We start from the raw sequence: 24780 nt of genomic DNA, 5'->3' as shown, positions 1-24780 counted from the left end.
GTTGTGAAGGTCAGAAGTCCAAAATTGAGGTGTGTTAGCAGGGACACCCTTCCTTGGAAAGCTGCAATCTTTCCTTGCCTCTTTCAGCTTCTGGTGGGTCTTTACATTTCTTGGTCTGTGGCAGCATGACTACAATCTCTGCTAGGGTTTACAAACGGTCTTATCCCCAGTGTCTCTGTATTTTCCCCTCTTCTCATACAGACACCAGTCATTAGATTTTTGTATGCACCATAAATCCAGGGTGGTTTTATCCCAGAATCCTTTTTGTATCCCAAATATATCTACAAAGATTCTATTTTCAAATAAGGTCACATTCTGATGTTCCAGGTTGGAATGTTTGTATACCCCCAAAATTCATATGTTCAAACTTTTTTTTTTTTTTTTTTTTTTTTTGGCAGAGTCTTGCTCCATTACCCAGAATGGAGTGCAGTGGCACCATCTCGGCTCACTGCAACCTCTGCCTCCCGGGTTCAAGTGGTTCTCCTGTCTCAGCCTCCTTGGTAGCTGAGATTACAGGCACATGCCACCACGCCCAGCTAATTTTTGTGTTTTTAGTAGAGAGGGGTTTCACCATGTTGGCCAGGCTGGTCTGAAAATCTTGACCTCAGGTGATCCTCCCACCTCAGCACAACCAGAGTGCTGGGATTACAGGCATAAGCCACCACGCCCAGCCCATATAATCAAACTGGATTCCCAATATGAGAGTATTAAGAGATGTGGCTTTTTGGGCAGAGGGGGTAATTAAGCCATGAGGACAGATTCCTCATGAATTGGATTAATGCCCTATAAAGAGGCTTCAGGAACCTTGGTCAACCTTTCTTCCATGTGAGGGCACAGCAAGAAGGTACCATCTATGAAGCAGTGAGTAGACCCTTGCCAAACACTGAATAGGAAGTCATCTTGATCTTGCAGCCTCCAGAAATTATGAGCAACAAAGTTTCTTTTGTTTATAAATTACTTAGTCTATGGTATTTTTGTTATAGCCCCTCAAATGAACTAAGACACAAATGTGCAGAAATTTAGGGAAAAATTTTTCAACGCACTTATACCTCTTTCCTTTTTTACTGATTCCTATTTGATTAATGATTCCTACAGTTTGTTTAGTGACAACATCTATGGTCAATATGTGAGATTCTCAGAAAAGGAAATGTAGCCATCAGCAGCCAGCAGAAAGTGGGGGGGGGGGGGGGGTGGGCAATAGAAATCCTACCTCATTCCCCAAGTTAGAGAAAAAAAATCAGTACATGGAGATATGAAATAATGCTTTGTGGGTCTGATTTCCTGTAGCTTCTGAACATGTCCATCTTTTATGCTCAGCTTTCTTCATATCTTATTTTAGTATAAAAATGAATGTTTTATTGCCTTCAATTTACCATTATTATTTTTTACATCAGTTGTTCTTTGTGTGTATGTATGTGTCGGATTTAGTTTTCTGGATTGTGAATGTGTGTGGCGTGTGTGTATGTGTGTGACCTAAATAAGTTTATGTCTTGAAAAGAAAGCAACATCAACATTTAAAGAGTAGGTTAACAGAACTCACTTTATTAAATGCCTGCTATGTGTCCAGGCCTTGAGCTGAGGAATAAGAACAATGATGAGTAAAGACCATCCCTGTTCTCAAGGTGTTTGTAGACTACAAAGGAGCCTGTGACCTTGCAGCAAAAATAAAGTAAATAAACACAAACCATGGAGCATGCTGCACTCAACAGAGGTTCATTCTCACCCGTGGTGAGGATCTGGGAATAATTGGAACTTTGTTGAAGAAAACAAGGAGGTCATTTCTGTTTTGTCTGTGCATCACCATGACTATCTAGCACCATGGAGAAAGGGACCCCCTCTCAGAGCACAAACTCTGACCACAGAGGGCTTTTGTCTTTTGTTTTACTCTAAACTTTTCTCAAAATAACCATGGATGAAGCTGGAAACCATCATTCTTAGCTAACTAACAAAGGAACAGAAAACCAAACTCACTCATAAGTGGGAGTTGAACAGTGAGAACACATGGACACAGGGAGAGAAACATCACACATCAGGGCCTGTCGGGATGGGGGGCAAGGGGAGGGATAGCATTAGGAGAAATACCTAATGTAGATGACAGGTTGATGGGTGCAGCAAACCACCATGGCACATGTATACCTATGTAACAAACCTGCACATTCTGCACATGCATCCCAGAACTTAAAGCATAATAAAATAAATAACCCTTTGTGAATCTGTACTTCTGGAGGAAAGCCCACACAACTCTGGGACATTAGCATGCATCACAAGTAAGATTCTAAAAATAATTTTAAAAGTGCTAGTTCTGCTTCTGTTACCTTGTCATTAAATAAGGTTTCTGTCTTCCTTGACCCCTCAAGGTCCGTGCTTTAGCTTCATGTAAATGCCTTCTTGCATTGGATTCTTCCCATAAACTGCACTGCTCATTTCTCTCACAGATTGGGCCTTCTATGACTTCAGAATAGAAAGCTACTTTCTCTCTTAGCAAGGTGTGGCTTTTCCAATGTCCCCTCTTACTTTGCCAAGTTGAATTCCAAAGTTGTGTCAAATCTCAGCTAAATCAGTGTATTTGCCTTTCCTTCCTATGGCATTAATTGCACTTTACCCCTGCTATTATTTTCCATTTAACTTCTTAGTTAATTCCTTAATGTATTTTGGGATACCATTTGGGTATGGAGATATTATGGAAATGATGTTGGAATGAACTTCAGCACTCCAGGTCAGAGTTATTTGGCTACTTTTAAGCATTTGTTTTTGCATCTTCTTTTTTGGTCCCTGGGAGCCTTGGACAATAAGCTGTTATCCACTTTATATTTCTGAATTATACTTACATGAATCTGGTGCCAGAGAAAGTTCTATGGTAAAGAATGATAACCAATTATTCCACTGTTTACAGTCAGAGCTGGTGACTAATGAGAGTGCCTCTACTGACTCCTATCCCCGTTGCTAACCTTCCTCAGAAGAGTAAAGTTCATTGAGACCCAGTATCCTCTAGACTCCTATTTTCCTCCACATAAAACTATACGTTTTGTTAAAAAATTGGATCAGGAATTTTACTCTCTCAGGCATTAACTAGCAATTCACTTTAAGAAAAGTACAAGGAGAGGGGATAGAATGAAAATTATAAGTTCCCCTTTGGATGGGCTTATGAAGGGCCCATTTACTCACAGAGTATAAGAAATGGAATATGGGCCGGGCGCGGTGGCTCAAGCCTGTAATCCCAGCACTTTGGGAGGCCGAGACGGGCGGATCACGAGGTCAGGAGATCAAGACCATCCTGGCTAACACCGTGAAACCCTGTCTCTACTAAAAAAAAAAAATACAAAAAACTAGCCGGGCGAGGTGGCGGGCGCCTGTAGTCCCAGGTATTCCGGAGGCTGAGGCAGGAGAATGGCGTAAACCCGGGTGGCGGAGCTTGCAGTGAGCTGAGATCCGGCCACTGCACTCCAGCCTGGGTGACAAAGCGTGACTCCGCCTCAAAAAAAAAGAAAGAAAAGAAATGAAATATGTACATTATCAAAAAGCAAACTGGAGTCAGCCATGAAGTTGTGAATGTAAGAGAGGGGATTCTCCATCTTATTTTGATTTTCTTTTTAACTTAAGAGACAATTTTACTAAGGAAGCAAAAATCCCCATCTGCTTGGCCCATCACACTCAGTAGAATATAGACAGACAAGGCACATGACAATGGCATAGATCCTCTTGGGTTTATGCCTGTCAAAAGGGGAGAAATTGTTCTTTTAGGATCCAGACTTTGAAGGCAAATAAACCAAAATTTCAGTCCTAACCCCACATCCTCCTCATTGTGTGGTCTTTAGTAAGTTTCTGAAAGTGTTTAAGCTTTGGCTTTGTCAGCTAGAAAGCGGAAATAATCATTGAAGCCATAAGTACCAAGTCCTGGCTGGGTCAATTGGCATGCTAAAAAAAGGATACCTGAAGGGGGTTTTATCAAGAGTTCATTCAGAGTGTGGACAAAGTTAAGGAACCCACTAGGAGTAGGGAGGCGCCCAGAGACTAGTGGTAGTGAAGGCTATTCCCACCATCAGGCCTGTGGGGATAGGGGAGGTGAGAGCTCTTATCAGAGCATTGGGGAACTTGCACATGGGAGAGACCACCCAGCAAGAGCTGCTTCAGTGAGGGATACTGCCACTACCACTGCCACATCACTGTCTGGCCAGATGGGGGTGGAATAAACCCCACTAAGGCTCTTTCCTCTTGCTTTCCAATCCCACAGCAGTGTGCTTCATTGGCTGCCCTTGACATAAAGTCAGAAGACAAAGGAAGAGAGTGGCTAAGGAAGTGAGCTTCCTTTGCACAAAATCAGGTTAGAAAAGGATCAAGAGTGGATATGGAGGAGGAAACGGAAAATTTTCAGCATCTCTCTGTCTTAGATGGCTGTTGTTTGCCCAGTATCTCTTCTTTTGAGTATAAAACTTGAATGAGGCTGAAATAACATGTTACCCTCCTCCAATGACCAAGACCAGAGAATTTCATCTCCCTACCCTCTAGCCAATCAATCAAATTCAACTTTGAGATTTAATACAGGGTCTCTGGAAAATAGATAATCTCTTTTTCATTTGGATTATGAGCCATAAGGATGTAGACTTGGGCCAAACAAGTCACCTTTCCAACTATGTAGAAAGAACTGACCTGACAGCAAAGACAATGCAAAAAGAGCAAAGAAGAGTCCGGGAATAGGGAGAAAGAGGGAGGCCCATGATGACTTTGTTTGAAGCCGTTTGTTTAATTATATCTAAAGGCAGTTATGCTTTTTAACATTTCAGTAATATGATTCTTTAATATCCTATATTGGAAGAGTCGCAAAGGTTAATAAGGAAATATGAAGTACTCAGCAACAGCAGAAAGTCTCTATCATACCAGAAATGGAGGTCAAAGAGAGGCTATGGCACTACGGAATTCTCTGAGTTGGGGCCTCAGCAGGACCTGAAATCATGGAGAAGGAACTGCTTAGGAAATGCTGAAGCTGCCAGGCTGGAACCATGGCAAAGATTGCACAACAGGAACCGAAACCAGAGAAGAAATACGACCTCAAGTACAGAGAGTGAGAAGAAATAGTCTGGCTTCTTCTTGCCTTCCACCCTTTGGATGCCCGCTTCTCCGCCTTCACTTAGCTAAACCTAACTGTGAGACCAACGTTCAGAGCTGAGGAGGAAATGGGGCAGGATATGGCTTTCAGAGCAAACAAGTAAAACACGTGGTCAGGACATAGGACACACTCGTTCTTTTTTCCTCTTTCCTTCCGAAATGCATTACAAACTTTAGGAAGGCTACACAATTTTTTTTTTTTTTTGTCAAATCTCAGAGAACAGGGGTCAGGTTATTTCCTCCTTAAAGACTTGAGTGGGTTGCAATATAAGACAAGGCAATTTGGTCTGATATTCAAGTTCCTTTAGACTATTGCCATAATTTATGAGCATGGAATAACATGACAGAAAAATGTAAAGGTAAATTGAAATCCAGTCACATTAGACTACTTGCTCTTTTTTATTACAGCATATTTTTCTGCACTTGCTAATAATATACCTTCTGCCAGGCTTAACGTCTTCTTCCCCATTTTTCTTTACTGAGATTTTACCTTCGCAATTATTCCTTCAAGAAACATACTGGCTTGCCCAAACTTCATTGTATCTCTCCCTTCTTAAATTCTTATATCATTTTCATGGCACTTAACAAATTAGATCTTGTGTTTTAGATATTGAAATTTCTATCATATGCTTTGATAATAGATGGTGATTTCTGCAAAGGCAAAGAGTACTTTCCTCAACTTTGTTTCCTTTGGGGTGGGTTTAAATGATCTCTTATACCCACTAGTTGTTTGATAAATGTTTGTTGTAGCAGATGAACACCTGAAACAGTAATGCTGAACCTTAGGTTCTAGTATTTTCTATGTCACATTAGTGTGACTTGCAGAATGGCTCAGCTTTGCTTTCCCTATGCACAATAAGTTCAGACTAGATGAGCTCCAAGGTCGCTCCTGGCCCTTTCAATTTCCTAATTTCATGTACAAGTTGGAAGATAAAATTTGTAAGCAGCAATTTTATAGTTCTATTATGGAATTTCTACTTGGGGGAAGCTAACATTTCATGATTTCATTCTTGCTGGATTGTTTCTCAAGATTTTCCATGGGGCTGAAATGTATCCATGACCTTGAGAAAGACATGCAAATGCTTCATGATCCTCACTCCACTTTCTTGTCCCTAATGCTTTTCCTCTGATGATTACTCATTTCATACCCCAAAAGCAACTCATTTTATAAATGTTTGTACAGCACAGCAAGCAGTAAAGAATAAGAAATTATAAAATATTATATATTATGAAGAAACACTGCTCCTAATGCATCCACAAAGAACCTAGTTCATAAATGTTGGTTTGTCAATTATAATGGTAAAATATGTATTTATATAATACATATAATATGATGGATGCTATTGGAGTGGGTTTGGCATATTTATTAAAATTTATTTTTATGAAAAAATATTAAAAAAAGAAATGTCTGCTGTAAGCAGTTACATGAAAATGGATAAATACAAAAGCAAGCACAAGAGTATTCAGTAGAGAATTTTGAGCCTGAACAATCAAGTTTCAGGCAAATCTTGTGTGGTTCGTAATTTTAGCCCTTTATTATGCAAAGCTGCCAATTCAATTTTACAATGCAAAGAAATGTTTGGCGTGATTATCAAGTTATATTTACTGTTCTGCGGATCTAGTAAAAGATGCACTATCTTGAAAGACTCTGTTCAAATTACCTTTGAACACACTTTTAGATCCTCATTGGTAAGCAGAAGTTGACAGACTAAAATGTATTCTTTCTTAACTAGCATCAGCATGTGAAACTTTAGAAAAACTGGTAGAGCAAATGATGATTCAGTTGCAGAGCCAGACAAATAATTTCCAAATCAACAAATTCAAACAGAGAAAAAAAGTTGCTGATCTTAGATGAATTGCCACATGTTGCCACTTCCTTTCACAAGTGTCTTGGTAGAAAAACTCTCATAAAGAATTTGTCCCATCCATCAGGATAAAGTGGTTGTTATTTCAATTTCCTATCTCCTCTTCTGCATCTCACCTTCTGAGGAGAGAAATATTAGAATCTCGAAGTATTCATTGCTAAACCCAGAGATAAGGGGTTGGGATGCAAGTTGGAAAAAGTGGGAAAGTACTAAATTCTGGACCTCTCTTTCCCCCTGGCTTCTCTCTCACCTCTCATTCTCTCTCTCTCTTCCTTCTTCTTTCTAAAAGAAGCCTTTGAAAGAGTTTTATGTATTTGCAGAATCAAATTTCTCTCCTCTCTCCTCTCTTCAGGGCACACTGTTCAGCCTTTTGTTGTTATCTCTCCATTAAAACTGTTTTAGTCAACATTGTTGATGATCTCAATGCTACTAACACCAAAGTTCTAGTTTCAAGCTTTGTGTAATTCAACTGTAGCAGCATGAAACGGAATTTATTACTCTGCTCCTTGAAGCATTGTCTTATCTTCCAGGAATATACACTGCCAGTGTTCCTTCTCTTATTGCTTGCTTTTTTTCAAGGTTCCTTGCTGGTTCCTCTTTTTCTTTCTGACAAATAGAAGTATTTCATGGCTCAGGCCTTGAAACTCTTCCCTTATCTATCTATCTATCTATCCGTATTCACTTTCTTCATGAGTTCATCTAGTTTTGTGATAACTTCTAAATACATAATTTTAGTCTCAGCCTCTTTCCTGAGGTATAGACTCAGAGATCCAACTGACTACCTGATGTCTCCACTTAAATGTTCAATGGCCATCTCAGAGTCAACATATCCAGAACAAGGCTTCTATATTCAATCCAACCTCCCCAAACATGCTTCTGCTCAGCCTGCCCCAACTCAGTGGATGGTGACACCATTGTTCCAGTCAGGACTAGGAAAAGGGTGAAGCAAGCCAGCCAGTTGGGCACAACATTTAAGGCATTCAGAGCATCAGGAAAGTGCTGACCTTACTTTTGTATGGCTACGCAAGGTCCTCCTTAAATTTTATGCCCTCAACATCTCACTTGGCTCACCCTAGAACCATCCCTGCTTCTTCTTGCTCAAGCCAAAAAGTTCAGCATCATCCTTTATGCCTCTGTTTCTCCCATTTCCAATCTACCAGGATATCCTATTGGCTCTACATTCATAAATATTAAAGTGTTTGATCCAGTTATTTAAAAAAATTAGATATATCAAAAGTAATGGAGGAGCTTTTTAAAATGTAATTCTTGTCCTAAAGAAGGAAAACCAAAATTTTGCTCTTATTTTCACAAAGACAAGGAGCTAAGAGAACGTAGACATCAGAGTGTTTAAAAAATTAATAGACTTTGACTTTTAGACCAGTTTTAGGTTTACAGAAAATGTGAGCCAAATATATTGGGTTCCTGTACACTCTGTCCCCCCACTGGCCTCTGGTTTTTCCTACTATTAACATTTTGTGTTGGTGTGGCACATTTGGTACAATTGATGAACCAATATTCATTCATTATAATTAACTAGCAAACATAGTTTATTTTAGGGTTTAGTCTCTGTGTTGTACAGTTCTATGGGATTTGCTAAATGTAATATGTCATATATTTCCCATTACAGTATCATAAAGAATAGTTTCACTGCCCTAACCGTCTTCTGGGCCTTATTTCCCCTCAGCTAGCTGTGACATCTTTAGGTACAAGTACACACCACCTATAACAATTTAATTTCTTGCCTTCTGGGCAAGCCAGGCCAGTGACTGAGGGCAGAGACAATGTCACCTGTCTTCCATTCAGCAGCCTGTGTTTGATGCAGGGTCCAAGGTTCCTGGGTCCAGCCTACGTGCCCCAATGGTGGTCTCCTACACTCAAAGACAATGAACTTCCAGACACGTCACAAATGCCAGATGCTCTGCAAAGCTCTCCTGATTCCTCCTAGCAACATGAGTTGCCACATTTTCTTTATTCTAAGGTGTCAGGCACATGATCATGGTGTTCATCAGGCTGTCTGATCCTCAGATTATGTCAGTCTCCCAGACTAGATCATGGGCTTCTTAAGGGCAGAAGTTTCTTCTTAGTCATCTGTGTCTTCCTCAGGGCCTGTACTTACCATTTGTTGATGATATGAAAAGAGTTGGGGTTGTGAAGGGAAGGAAGAAGGATAGAGAAATGAATAAAAGGAAAAGAGGGAAAGAAAAAAGGGAGAAGGGAAGGTGTTTGTGCCCATGCCCTCAGTCACCGATCGCTATGGGTGGGCACAGGTGTTCAGCACCAGAACGACAGGAAGATGAGCAAAAGAGGGCATCTCTGAGTCAGGGCTGATGCATTTCACACACCCAACGATCCAGCCACATCGCTGATGAATCTGTGATATTGTTATATTTTTCCCATCAGCAGCCCTAGTTGCACATGAGAGACTATCATCTTCTATTTCACTGACTTCATTAAGTCCTAGAACCTCAGGGTTAATGAGTTCTTAGTTACATGGAACAGCTTTGTTTGATAGGTTATTCTAGTTTTATATGTAAGAAAACTTGATGTTCTTATATTATTTAATATATTGATTTGCTACATTGTATAAAAAGACAAATAAATGAGACTTCTTTAAACTGTCTTAGAAGATGTCTCAAGTCTCCCATGGCTCTGAAACTTCAGTGTGGAAAGGCAATTCATGATATTTGTTGTCCATAGTGTACTTGTTTGGACAATTTCTCAATTTCCAAACAGCAGCGATGTTTTCTGCAACAGATGAATTACAAGACAAAATATTTCACATTTTGTCCTCCCTCTGATACAAATCTTTGTGGTCTTAAACAATTAAAACTCCTTAGTTTAAACTCGAAGTATTATTAAGGAAAGTTGAAATTTTCTGATAGTGATTAAATTGAAGATTCAAAAATGTGTCTATATTTGGGAATATTCATTGTTATTTTAATGTTAATTTTTTTGAGCCAATACCATTTCCAAAAACTTAAACTGCAGAAATACCAAAACATGTGCAGTTATAACTTAAAAGAATGTGGTCTGGCCGGGCGCGGTGGCTCAAGCCTGTAATCCCAGCACTTTGGGAGGCCGAGACGGGCGAATCATGAGGTCAGGAGATCGAGACCATCCTGGCTAACACGGTGAAACCCCATCTCTACTAAAAAATACAAAAATCTAGCCGGGCGAGGTGGCGGGCGCCTGTAGTCCCAGCTGCTTGGGAGGCTGAGGCAGGAGAATGGCGTAAACCCGGGAGGCGGAGCTTGCAGTGAGCTGAGATCCGGCCACTGCAGTCCAGCCTGGGCAACAGAGCAAGACTCCGTCTCAAAAAAAAAAAAAAAAGAATGTGGTGAAAATATCTGCAGTAGGGCAAAATTTAAAACAATGCAAATGGTTTTAAAAGAAGATTAAGTAACTATTTTTAATGATGAGTAAGTAGTAGGTTAAAAAAGGAAGTATTTTGAATAATAAGAAAAATAAAGATTCTAAGGTACATATTCAGTGAAGAAAGAATCACAAGTTTGCTATCATTTCATTTTTGCAAAACAAACAAACAAGAATAAAAATGAAAGCTACACACATGCATGCATACTCACTGCAAGACATTTGTAAATTGAAGGGGGTAATGTTAATATTGACATAGGAACCATCAGCATGATATAGGAGTGTCAAGAAAACCAGGATCTATAACCACTTTAATTTAAGGGACTTTATATTCTCTATTATACCTTACTATCTATAATAATAAAATTAAATTTTCCATACTTAAAGTATCAAAAAAAATTGAGTAAATTGTGAACTTGGATCTCAAGTCCAGTTTCTTTAGTTCTCTCAGAACTATCTCCCTTCATTTCAAAGTTCATGGAATGATTTTTGGTTTTCCTAACATGTACCACTGTATTTTAAATTTACACATCACCAGGGCATTCTTTTTTCTTGTTCTCTTATTATTAGAACATACATTTAATGCCTTCTGACAATCTAACCATTGTAAACCTCCCAGGTTTATTAATTGTCATCATCCAAGTACCCACAGTGCAGATTTCTGGTATTACAATGGTTTTAAATTTTGTCCTTTGGATTTTTTGAAAATAAATTACAGTGTCTATTTACATGGATAAAGAGTGACCACTGTCTTTGGCTGGTTTTTGTTGATAATGAGGTGAGGCCAAGATCAGGGCCTTCACTGAATTCCCACATGTGCTTGGTTGCAAGCCACACTCAGGTGACAGACAGTCTTGCAGTTGCTGCTATTGGTCACATGAAGACTGGGAAAGAGAGTGCATCAGATCAATATAAACTTATTTCTCTTGCAAAGCATAGCAACTTGAGGCACATGCATTGTGAATATTGGGTCAGAAGCATTATCTTCATATTCAAAGACTAGCATATAATTATCAAGAACAGAAATGTAAAGAACATAAATAGCTTGATGATAGAATTGGTACACATTTTATTAGAAATTCTATTTGAAATCCAGAGAAGAGTAACTGAATGGATTAAAAACATATCAAATATTAGATGACAGAGAATATGAGAAAATTTCAACTTTTTTTCCAATTGAATTTAACAATGTTTTGCTCCTTAGTTGACTGATTGAATAATTTGCCTCTGCCAGGATGTAAATTCTCAGAGATACTCTTTCTGCCATTGTGCCAATCTATGACACAGCTAGTGTAATATTTATATGCTGTGCTGGTCAATATCCTTCAGAAATGCCCAGCAGAACACAGGCACAAATATTCTCCTTCAACAAATACTCATCGAATATGAAATCAGATTTCAGGTACCGGTACTTCCACTGGTACAGAGTCATCTGGAGAGCTTGTTATGAGGCCTCATTCAGGATGAGGCAAAGGTTTTGAAGTTTGCATTTAAGTTTTTAGAAAGTCATGTATAAAGAGAGGCCGCCATGATGATTAAACACATTATATTGTGCCCTTATAAAATGTGATCAAAACCCACAAACTTTAATGACAATAAGTAATTGTTTTTATTTGGTCTGCTCATTCTGAAAAAACTGAGTCTTGTCCTATGCAACAGGGCTGGAGCAGTTGGAACATGCGTCAGTTGGAACATGTTTAAAATCTAATGGATAACATTGTTTTACATTTCATATAAGACAAATAGAGTAAATTAAGGACACATTTCTAGTATGTTCAGATATTCCAACAAGTAAATATCTCATATATCTCAGTTTGCTCCATTATTTGTCAAACACATTTATTTTCATTTTGATAAAAATGTCTCAAAAATGCCTTAGTAATTTGCACTTTGGTGAGGGAAATTTAGAAATAATGAATGTGAACTAATCTCTTTGTGACTTAAGGGTTCTCACTCAAAATTATCAGCCTTGGAGCTTTGCTTTTATAACGTGATGCTCATTGGGTTTTTGAGGTATAATGCTTGTCTCTAAACTGAATTGCCCCCAAACTACTTTATAGTAGTTGATTTTACCACCTGTGTTCTCTCCTTCACTCTTATTTTGTATTTCAGTATACCAAATTTACAATGTTTTTGTTGGTTTTGTTACCAACAGAAACATCAGGTGAATTAAAAGACACCAAGATAAGTACTCATCAAACTAAAAAGTAAATGCAATTCCACATTATTTTTGCCCAAGGGTGGGTGGGTAAATTTAGCATAATGCAGTCTTCTCAGTCTTGAGCATGCTTCAGAGTCATCTGGAGGGCTTGTTAAAATGCAGGTTGTCGGGTCCCACCCCAGAGCTGTTTCAGCAGATCTGGGGTGAGGCCCGAGAATGTGCATTTCTAGCACTTTTCCAGTGGATGCTGCCCATCTGAGGACTACACATTGAGAGCTACTTGCTACAGAGAAAAGTGGAACGGGGATAGTTTAAAGAATCAGTAAGAGTTTAAGGTTTCAGGAAATGCTTGGAAGTCTGCAAGTAGAAAAAGGAGAATGTTAATTTTCTCTTCACATGTTGGGCATTACATTTATAGAACACGAAGAGGGAGCGCTGTGGGACAAAGTCAAGGGAGTTATATAAAATGATAGATTACAGTTACGTGTTAGTTCACAAAATGATTTCTGGAAGACACATTAAATAATCCCAACATTATAAACTGATACCACATCAGGCAACCTCACTCTCCAAAATCCTCTCATGTTGCCTTTGCACTAGGCTGGCCTGGATGGACCATTGGTTGGACCCCATGTGGCATTCCTAATATCTCTGTATTCTAATCCATTGGTTGCCACTAAAGTGCTTTGCCAACAGATTTTGTTCTCAGATAGTGCACAGCACTGAAGAGAAAATCACTTTGCAAATCCAGTGATTTCATGGGCCACTAGGCTCTCTGGATTCTCTATTACCCAGTTTATCTTTTGTTCATTTAATGCATCGCAAACAACACTGAATTAGTTTGTTGGACAATTAGGTAAGATATTAAACTAAAGATGTACATATAAATATGTTAAGTTATTATTTTAAGAATACATCTGTAAGACATAGTTGGAGAAGGCTTTTTCTTGTGAACACTGTGAAGGCTTTTCCCCGCAACTCTCTAATAGTTCAACAGGTATCAACTTGCATAAATAATACTTCTTTCTCAGAGGGGTTCACAAGTGAGAAAAAGAATTTTCTATAATGGATGTTTAAAAAAAATCACTTTCAAGGCAATTAGTTCTTGTAAATCTCCTGAAATCAACATCAGGAAATTAAATTGGTGTTTGTTTGTTAGTAGAATGAACATCCGCAAGCAAATCCAAGATTGCAAATTTAGCTCAGGCCTAATTTCAAGTCTCTGAAAGACCCTTCCTTCCTGAGCTATGACCACCTAAAATCCTGCTGCAGCTTCACCATTGCCTTAACTTTCAGCACGAATCCTGAAATGATGCTAAGGAGATATACATGACTACATGTCTACAAGCTGTGGTTTCATCATTTTTTTCTTTGTCTCTGAGCTAATGCCGAGAAAACACCCTGGTTCTGCTAAGTGGATCTCAGTCTGTTACTTAGTCTCCTGCTCTCCAGTCACCCAAGTCTGATTCCTGAGCACCCAAGTCTGATTCCTCAGCTTGATTCTTTTTTGTTATGTGTCATTGCCCTCAGGAAGGGGTACCCCAGTCCTGGATCCTGGACCACTGTCTTGGACCCTCGTCTGAAATGCCAAATATTTCTAATTTCAATTTGCTATCCTTCTTTTAAGGATGAATTGTCTCATACTGCATCCATCTGTTTGGACAGGCCAACACTTAATTTGTAACCCTTCATGGGTATCTACTTAACTGAACTACAACCTGCTATCGCTTCATCTTATCGGACAGGCTAGTGTAGTCTCGCTTTACATCTGTGATGGAATCTATCCACCCAGATCCTATTTAGTAATAGAGCCTTTTCTCAAATCCCAGCCCTTCCTCATCTGAGCTACATGACAATAAGTAATTAATTGGTCTTACTTGGTCTGTTCATTCTGAAAAAACTGAGCCCTTACTGAATGGAGTTTCATAAGGACTGAGTTCTTATGGAGCCATATTATACATGGGAGTGATGGACATGAACGAGGTACAATTTCTCTCTTGAAGAAATTCTTTCTTTCTTTCTTTCTTTCTTTCTTTCTTTCTTTCTTTCTTTCTTTCTTTCTTTCTTTCTTTCTTTCTTTCTTCCTTCCTTCCTTCCTTCCTTCCTTCCTTCCTTCCTTTCTTTCTTTCTTTCTTTCTTTCTTTCTTTCTTTCTTTCTTTCTTTCTTTCTTTCTTTCTTTCTTTCTTCCTTCCTTCCTTCCTTTCTTCCTTTCTTCCTTTCTTTCTCTTTCTTTCCTTCCTTCCTTCCTTCCTTCCTTCCTTCCTTCCTTCCTTCCTTCCTTCCTTCCTTCCTTCTCTCTCTCTCTCTCTTTTTCTTTCTTTCTTTCTTTCTTTCTTTCTTTCTTTCTTTCTTTCTTTCTTTCTTTCCTTCCTTCCTTCCTTCCTTCCTTCCTTCCTTCCTTCCTTCCTTCCTTCCTTCCTTCCTTCCTTCCTTCCTTCCTTCCTTCCTTCCTTCCTTCCTTCCCTCCTTCTGTCTTTTTTTTTTTTGACAGAGTCTCACTCTCCCACCCAGGCTGGAGTGCAGTACATAATCTTGGCTCACTGCAACCTCCGCCTCCTGAGCTCAAGCGATTCTCCTACTTCAGCCTCCTGAGGAGCTGGGATTACAAAATCAGTCTGCCATCATGCCAGACTAATTTTTTTTTTTTAATATTTAGTAGAGACAGAGTTTTGCCATATTGTCCGGGTGGGTCTCTAACTCCTGACCTCAAGTGATCTGCCCGCCTCAGCCTCCCAAAGTGCTGGGATTACAGGTATGAGCCACTGTACCTGGCTCATTTTTGATGACTGGGCAAACAAGCAAACAATTGAAATACAGGTTGAGTATTCTTTATCCAAAACTCTTGGGATAAGATGTGTTTTGGAATTTTTTAAAAATTTTCAATATTTTCATTAAACTTACTGGTTGACATCCCAAATTCAAAAATCTGAAATCTGAAAAGCTTTAATGAGCATTTCCTTTTGAGCATTGTGTCAGCATTCAAAAAATGTGAATTTCAGATTTTTGGATTAAGAATGCTCAACCTACACAATACTTTTTTTTTTTTTTTTTTTTTTTTTTTTTTTTTGAGGCGGAGTCTTCACTCTGTCGCCCAGGCTGGAGTGCAGTGGCACCATCTCGGCTCACTGCAAGCTCCGCCTCCCAGGTTCGCACCATTCTCCTGCCTCAGCCTCCCGAGTAGCTGGGACTACAGGCGCCCGCCGCCGCGCCCGGCTAATTTTTTTTTTTTTTTTTTTTTTTTTTTTTTGTATTTTAGTAGAGACGGGGTTTCACCGTGTTAGCCAGGATGGTCTCGATCTCCTGACCTCGTGATCCGCCCATCTCGGCCTCCCAAAGTGCAGGGATTACAGGCGTGAGCCACCGCGCCCGGCCCTCCTACACAATACTTTAACCATAAATTCTGAGAACCTTTCTTTAAAGAACGTAGTAGAAGAGGTCAGAGAATTGTCCTTCCATAAACATTCATTCTATCATTTGCTCAAACCCCACTGTGTTTCAGGCATTTTGTTAATACATCGGGAATGGACCCAGAAGGCCTTTCTGAGAATTGTGAGTTAGACCCAGATATTCGCCCAGGCCCAGAGCATCCAAGACCTTTCGCCTCCAAATACCAATGATAATTTGTCTTGTGGTCCTAAGACGTTAATCAGAGCTGCTTATAATAGACAGCTTCTGAAACTGGCTTCTCTCCCCTGTAGCCCCAGATGGTCTACCCTGGACCCTGATGACGTTAGGTTGGACGATTGTAAGTGCAGTCACTTTGTTGCCACGTCCACTTTCTTTCCAGAACCTCTGAATCAAATGTCAGCCTTTTTTCATTGTTCCCTTTCTGATCAGCTGGAGCTGGATATACTGAAGGAATGAAAATTTTCTGAGTTGACTGCACTGATAAACCTAGAAGGAGACCATGGTAATAATTGCTTCATAATTTTCAAAAGTCAGCATTAACTGCTGAGTAGCAGAGTGGACTTAAATTTGTGTTTTCAGTGGAAATGATCACAGTGATGTCCTTACTGCCTCCTAACTCATGAAAGGAACAACTGGCTGGTCCCTGGAACTCCCTGCATGACTGGTGATTGCCCACGGACTTCTAAAACCGTCTTTACTCTGAAAATGTGAATGTTGCCCATGACCTTCAGCTGATGGATGATATCTGGGCCTGAGATGGCAATATCAGGTATTTCTGAAGACATCCTAGGGAAATGTGGGGATTGCCATGGTGCCTCTGAGCTTACCTCTAGAACAGACATTTTGATAAGCACTTTTGCTTCTTTCTCTGAATTCTAAATCAGCCCTAGATCGCTGGAGGATAATTCTGAAACAAGCCCTACCCAGTCAATTTTCCTGAAGTTTCATGAGGATTCTGAAGAGCGGTAACTTGTGTTGGACTAAAACCAGGGAGGAAGGCCAAGGAGAGGAGAGCACTCAGAGGCAGCGGGTGGACAGAGGTCATCCAGAGACTTACAGAAAATAGGACCAAAGCCATGGCCCCAGACAGGAGTGGCAATCCTAAGTGCAGTTTTAGTTGCACTTTTGAGATAATGGAAGTACAAAATCCGTCACTTAACCTCTTTTAACATCAGTTTATTCATCTGCAAAACATTGACATGCTACTTCACAGCATTCTTCACATATAATAAGAAACAGCATGTTAAAATACTAAGCAAAGCTTAAGACGTGATGCAAATATACTATCAGAGTAGATTGTAGATTATAGTTCTATCACTTATCTCTTTCTTATTCATAAGAGAAGCTCTTATGAACATTGAGTTAATTATTTCTTTTCCCTCCTTATTTATGAGCACACATGTCTTATTCAAGGTTTAAAATATCACTTTGAAATTAACAAGGGGTTTCACAAATATAGTCATATTCCCTATTTGTTCACAATATTTTGTCCCAAAATGATGCTTTAAAAAAAATAAAAGAACTGCTTATAAAATCATGGTACAGTCAAGACAGACTATAAACAAATGCTCACCAACCAACAGAAGAAATCTATCCTGCAATGTAGATGACTTTCCCAGTGTACCATGATAGTTCCTTTAAGCTGTTATGAATTATTCCATAAACCTGTATTTAGAGACTTTTAAATATGCAGATTATTGGCCTGAGAAACCATTTCATCTCCAAAGGAACATTTGCAGGCTGTCGTGCAAATCTGCATTTGAGCAACTTTCACATTATGATCTTAGTGAATTCTTGACCAGATGGACTTGAACAGCTGCCACCCATGCTTGGGAAGTCCCTTTGCTTGAGAAGACAAAATAGCTCATTTGTTTGCAATTCTTTCCTGAAAGTACACAAGGGCAATTTTCTACATTGTGAATTACTTCTATCAGAGCAACATTTTCCGTGAAAGATCATAGCTCATTATGCTATTTAGAAACAAACAAACAAAAATGCATACAAACATTTTTTGGGGGGAGTTTTATAATTTGTGCCCAGAAGGGACAAATTTCTTTTCAGATTAAGTTTTAAAAAATGTTCCTTTATTGCTGTTATGTTCAAGCTGACATGGAGGTTATAACTGAGAGAACCCCCCTCTGAAATAATAATGCCTTACGTTTGTATAATATTTTATACTTTTCAAAGTGCTTTCAGGCACATTATTTCATTTGATCTTCAAAACAGCTCAGTGAGGCAGGTAAAGTAGGTGTTTTTATTCATTTCTTTTTAGATAAGGAAATAGGTTCAGACTACAAATATTATCCGAGTATCTACTAACTCCATCATATTGTGCAAGGTGTCACAGAGGATAAAATAACATGTATTCCTAAAAGAAGAATCTTGGTTTTAGATAAGACATAACAACACAAAGTTAAATAATACTAAATGTACAATATGGTTCAAAAGGTGACAAAAGACAATTTATGGTCATAGTATTAGAAGCATGAGCAAACTGTATTCTGGCAGGTTAAGGGAAACTTCTTAAAGCAGGTGCCACCCAAATATATATACCTGGAAGGAGGTTTGGAATTTGGATTTGGCATCATAATCACCTTCTCATATAACCTTAAAATAGAAGAGATTTTGGCATTCATCTAGTTTGTTCTGATACTAGATGTTGGCACTCCCTATAGCAACTTAAGCAAAAATGTTGGAATTGCTATGAGTCTTACAAATTCTATCTTATGAAACCCCATCTCTACTAAAAATAAATTTTAAAAAAATTAGCCAGGCATGGTGACGGGTGCCTGTAGTCCCAGCTACTTGGGAGGCTGAGGCAGGAGAATGGTATGAACCTGGGAGGCGGAGCTTGCAGTGAGCCAAGATCGCACCACTGCACTCCAGCCTCGTGACAGAGCGAGACTGTCTCAGAAAAAAAAAAAAAAAAAAAAAAAAATCTATCTTATATGCAGCTGCAATCTCCAGTTCTATAATTCTACCCTCTGTTGACTAGAGTAAAACAAGACTAATCTATTTTCTCTTTCTGTGGAAAGCCTTTAATATGTCTGTAGTCAGTATAATAGCTTGATCTGCCTTTAGTCTTTTCTTCTTTCCATTTAATTTTAAAGCTTCTGGAGATACAGTCATTATTTTACTGCTGGGCCCCTATTTTATTTCTCCAAATTATCTGTAACTTTGGCCATCCCAAATTGATACACTATTTTAGATATGCAGATTTGAATGAGGCTCTAAAAACTATCATTATCTTTCCAATTCACTGCCAGCATGTCTGTTAATACTACTAGTTGTGAACAATTCTCACATATAAAAGTAACTAACTTTTGTGTAAAAGCGGCATAATTAATGTGCCTGGAATGAGTCATGGATGTCTTCCTAAAGAACAAAGGCCACCTTTCTCAAGAACAAAGACCACCTTCATTGTGATGGCTTTTTTCCTTTTTCTTTTGTATTTTTCTTAAGCCATTCATGATCTATGCATGTCTGCACAGATGATACTTGCTTAAGGAACTAACACCAAAGCTCTAATACAATAACAATTTTTGGTATTTTGTTTCTCATTTTTATTACTGGGAAAGTAAAAATTAATAGCTCATGTAAATTAATAATCCAATACTGACCCCTGGTGTGTAATGAAGAAATTGCTTACTGGATGAACTAGTGGATGCTTGGGAAAAGTTTTATGTTTTAATATAAGAATATCTTTTTCCAAGTAAAGAAATTTCCTAGGCTATAATTTAAAATGTGGAAATTGGGAAATGTCAAACTAACTAACTGAATGTAGAGAATGTCTCTATGGTAGTCTTTAGCAGTGGGTAAATAAAAAGAAAAGAAAGAACAGCTGACACCAGAACTGTCCCATTCAAAAATGTTTTTTACAATTCGGCCAGCGTTTAAGAAACTAAGCACAGTGAGTTGAGAATGAATGATCTACCCTCCTTCACTTCACTATATTTGAATTGGACTTTAAAAAAAAACAAAACAAAAAAACAAAACAAAAACCTGTTTTGAATTTCTCTGAGTCACCTCCTCAGACGGTAGATGTGTCTTCATTGCCTGCCACTCCCCAAAGTGTCTCTCCATTTATTTCAGACACAAGATCCCAAAGTCACAATTTTCTAGTCTTACTTGCTCTTCTTTGTTATCTTGTCATTTTCTAAAGCCATACCATATGCCTGCTTTACCATTCAAAGGTATAGTATTTGTTAGGCTGGTTCTTGTTTCAGGTTTCTCATTCTCCTTCCTATTTTCAGTATGTGCCCTTCCCTCACACCCTATGCTCAAGCCAAATTATCTATCCAGCATGTCCCCCATTGGTAACTTCTGAGAAGAAGTACTGCAGAGTGGACAGATGGGACTGGAATGAGTCAGTCACTTTGCAGACACAGGTGTAAGCCATGCAAGTTTAGGCCTCTACTGCCACCAGCGACCCTATTGATGGCCTATTCCCTCCTGTAGCAGAGCTCATAGAACCTTAGAAATTCACCTGTTGAGGGAGTATCACTGGGCCAGTTGTCAATGAACCCAGATTCTAATTTAATCCTGGCATTGCCCCTGACTTGTTATGGGACTTTCTGCAATGCAGTTCAACTCCTAGGTTATGAAACTTCTATTTTCTAATCTATAACAAAGGGTGATTACATTAGACGATTTCTAACATCCTTTGTAGTACTCCAATTCTACAACTCTATACATGTGGATTCAGGAGGCTAGCTCAGACCCTGGGTTCTTCACTTCTTGCAATGCTCTCTCAATTCCCTTCTTCTCCCATCCTCTGGTTTGTCCATATGTTACTGTACTTGTGTACTTCCTATGTACACTAAACCATTATATGGACTACAGTCTACTGTATCTATTTGTCTATCTTTTTTCTTTCATTGAACTGAGATATGGTAGGCTGGGATGAGCTCTCTATACTGAGATATATACAGTGGGCTGAGACGAGCTCTCTATACTGAGATAGATACAGTAGGCTGGGAGCAGCTCTCTATACTGAGATAGATAACGGTAGGCTGGGACCAGCTCTCTATACTGAGATACGGTAGGCTGGGACTAGCTATCTATGGAATGAATGAGAAAATAATGCATATCTTGTCTTTATCCTGCAGGTCTGTCTCTGCCACATATTTCAGAGGAGCTCCTGGGTCTGGGAAACTTTGGAGTCAGCACTGACCTTTTATCCTGGTTCTATAAACCAGATCACATGCAAGAATGTTGCTTCTTAAAAATTCTCAAAAGTGATGAATAGCTGTAGTCCATGCTAAAGGAAAATGGAGAACACCAAGTTGTTAGTGAGAGCTGAATCACTCTGAGTGATGGAGTGAGAAGTTTTATTAGGTTGGTGCAAAAGTAATTTGCGGTTTTTTACATCAATTTTAATGGCAAAAACTGCAATTATCTTTGCACCAACCTATAGTTCACAGAGTCAGGTAGACTAGGAAAAGGCAGGCAGAAAGCAGAGACTGGGGAAGTAGAGAAGAGTTAGTGAAATGATTTAACTTTGGAGACAATGGGGTGAAGGCCCAGGGAAGGTTCCACATTCTTGGGGTGGCCATAGGAAAGTTTTAAAACTCAGAATTTAATTTGACTCAATTTGTTTGCCAATTCAACTCTCAATTTCTAATTTGCAATACACTTTTCTATCTTCACAAATTCGTTACATGGTAGGTTTTTGTGGAAAACAATAAAGGTGATGAACATTCTGTCTGGGTCAATGGTTCTTCATCTTCAAGACTCTTTAAAATCACTTGGGGAACTTTTGAAATCTGCATGCTGATGTCAGACTCCTGAGTGATTACAACAGAATCTCTGCAGGTGGGACCCAGGAATCAGTATAACTTAAAAGATCCCAGGTGAATCCAATATGCAACTTGCTTTGGAATGAGTTATTGTGAAACAATAGACTACAGTGATCAACGTGAACTCATCTGAGAGACTCCTTGGCAATCATGTCTGCTTTGTTCTTTAATCAGTTCTGTTTCACATTATTGGAAACACTTATTTTAATTTTATAAGCCTCCATTTTTCTCAAAACTTCCACCTCCAATTCCATGTATACTCTCAACTAATGACTTCCCTTCTACCTTTCAGAGATAATTGGAGCTCAACAGGAAAAATTTCTTTATTTCCTGTCACCAAATCTGTAAATGCGTTTTTTTCTGAATTACTTTTCATTAGTGCCTTTCTATCAATATTTGACCATCCAAAGTCATCCATCTCTAGAAAGTAACAATACAGAAATATAGGGTGTGTGTTTGTTGGAAATAAAATAATACTAACAAAGACCTCTCTGAACCAACATAGAAAAGAGAACACAGTTTATTACTACATGAACATGGTCAGATTTCTATGCTCGTAGGTACTACAAAAGTGACTAAAACATCTAGAGAGACTTTCACATAATTTATTTAGCAAAGCAGAAGTGAGAATAACTTCTCATCTCCTCAAGAGACAAAGGGCTACTTCCTAAGATAGTCCTCTTGGGAAAAACTCCCAAGTAAGTTTTGAAGGCATTTGTTTACAATTCCAAGGATCAGAAAGTTCGCATTCTTCCATTGCAAAATCAAAAGGGTAAACTTATTATTTGGACCTATTAAGATTTCAAGGAAATACTCTAAGGAAGAGAGGATGGAAAGATAGTGACCTCCAACCTCAAAAAGGTCATCATTTTACCCTTATGGTATGCTTTGGTTGGCATATGCATATGTATTTCTTAGCTTTGTGAAGTGAGAAAACCTAGAACACCTAGCCTCTAGACCTTTGTATCCAAACACTATTTCTCCATGACAGAAACCCATGCTCTTTGGGGAAATGGTTAATTTTTGGAATAGGGAAAAATGGTTAATTCCTCTGTCTACAGAAGAAGGCTGCCTCACATGGATTGAAGCCACAACTGAGTAAGGGCTTCAATGCATGTAGGTGACCCACGTGGGGTGTCAGAATCAAAACAAAGTGAGGGAGCATCCAGATAGATGTATTATCCATCACCTGGTGTCTAAACCCAACAGTCTGTTAGTACCTATGTAAGGCAATGGCACAGAATGGGATAAAAGGGATTTGCATGTAGAAGAGGTAGATCATTGTGGGATTTTTGTGGTCTAAATAGAATGAAAGGGGCATCTGTATAAGAGGGCTCCAAGTTGCCAGGTATCAAAGCCAAAGAACAAGAGAAAGAGTCCATGCAGAAGTGGTGGCAGAATCCAGGCAAGATGAAAAGGGCATCATCACAGTGATGTAGCATGTTTGGTGTGTCAGAGCCTAACTGAGCAGGGTCGGGTGAGCACCCACATGGGTTTAGCTGAGGAAGGATGAGAAGAGTATCTATGTGAAATGGATAATAATCTAGGGGTAGGTTGGAGTCCAAGGATGGCATCCAAGAATGAGGGTGGCCAAGTATGAGGTGTTGGAGCCAGAGTAGAGTGAAGAGGGTAACTACACACAGGGGTTAGCTTAATGTAGAGTGCCAGGGTCTTGAATGGGGTCTTGGGATTAGACAGTAACAGGGTATTAGCGGGAATACAACCAATGCTGATAGTTGTGTTGTGAATATGTAGGAGAAATCCTGTTTGTAAGGAATAAATACCAAAATATTTGGTGATAATTGGGAATCAGGTCAGTAACTTATTCTCTAACGGTTCAAGAAATTTTTGTGTGTATTTTACTTCTAAATTTTGTCTAAATATCAATATATCTATCTATATATATTTTTATGAACCAGCAAATAGCAAATTCATTCTTAGGTATATTCTCAATAGAAATGTATACATACTGAAAAGCTTCTTGTTTGGATATTTGAAAGGAACCACCACATTCCACAGAACATATTTACATGGGGCTTTTATTTAAAGGCAAAGATATGGTGCAGCAAGTGAAAGAGAGTGCAGGCATGGACTGGGAGTCTGAAAGACATCCCATGTTGAAAGCTACCCAGGGCTACAAGTATTCACAGACACAGAGTGTGCTAGCAATCTTGCTTTCAGGAGGGCTTGGAAGAGAAATTCTCAACAAGCCTTCTGTGTCTCCTTGTCCATGTAATCAAGCTAGGTTTGTCAAACCAATTAGGCCAGTTGTAAACCATCAGTGAAAAACTGACCCTGCAGGTTACCAGGAGGCATTTCCTGATTTTAAATCATACATGATAAATCTCATTGCAGTTATCTTCACCAAGAGTAAAAAATCCAGATATCCAGGTAAAAAGAGCTTTTTCTGTTGAGCTATAAATCTGCACATATTTTTACTTAAAAAAACAAGAATAAAGCATCATGTTCATAATAACAATAACTGAAACCAACCCAAATATATCCATTAGGAGAAGAAATAGGAAATAAATTGTGATCTATTTCTACATTGAATACTGCAGAACAATGAATAAATATGCATTATTGTTACATAAAACAACATAGATCAATATGGCAAACAATGTACTGATATTCCCTTTACAGAAAGTTCAACACCCAGGCAAAACCAATCTCTTGTGTGAGAAATTAGGATATTAGTCGCCTTTGGGGTATTAAAAAGAGAGTAATGGGCCAGGCATGGTTAACTCATGCCTGTAATCCCAGCACTTTAGGAGGCTGAGGTGGGCAAATTGCTTGAGGCCAGGAGTTAGAGGTCAGCCTGGCCCATATGGCAAAACCCTGTCTCTACTGAATTTTAAAAAATTAGCTGGGCATTGTGGTGGGTGCCTGTAATCCTAGCTACTTGGGAGGCTGAGGCATGAGAATTGCTTGAACCCAGGGGGTGGATGTTGCAATGAGCCAAGATCATGCCACTGCACTCCAGCCTGAGCAACAGAATGAGACTCTATCTCAAATTAAAAAAAGAGTAAGGATTGATAGTGAATATAAAACAAGGTGACAGTTGCTGGTTAT

General features: G+C 39.0%; 1 long non-coding RNA gene across 2 annotated transcripts in view; it reads left to right on the top strand.

Annotated features, from left to right (window-relative positions):
* Positions 1-24780, top strand: part of LOC102146050 (uncharacterized) — a 111574-nt gene that overhangs the window by 42171 nt on the left and 44623 nt on the right. Inside the window, exons 2-3 of one of the 2 annotated variants that reach the window (XR_010579860.2) lie at positions 16340-16679; positions 21019-21612. The exons of the other annotated variant lie outside the window; for it this stretch is intronic. This is a non-coding gene — a long non-coding RNA (uncharacterized lncRNA). Of the gene's footprint in view, positions 1-16339; positions 16680-21018; positions 21613-24780 lie in introns of those variants that run through there. 2 annotated transcript variants of the gene reach the window in all.

Source organism: Macaca fascicularis, chromosome 12, assembly GCF_037993035.2.
Source record: "Macaca fascicularis isolate 582-1 chromosome 12, T2T-MFA8v1.1".
Lineage (NCBI taxonomy): Eukaryota > Metazoa > Chordata > Mammalia > Primates > Cercopithecidae > Macaca > Macaca fascicularis.
The sequence above is the reverse complement of the archived record's forward strand: the minus strand, read 5'-3'. Positions and strand labels throughout refer to the sequence as shown.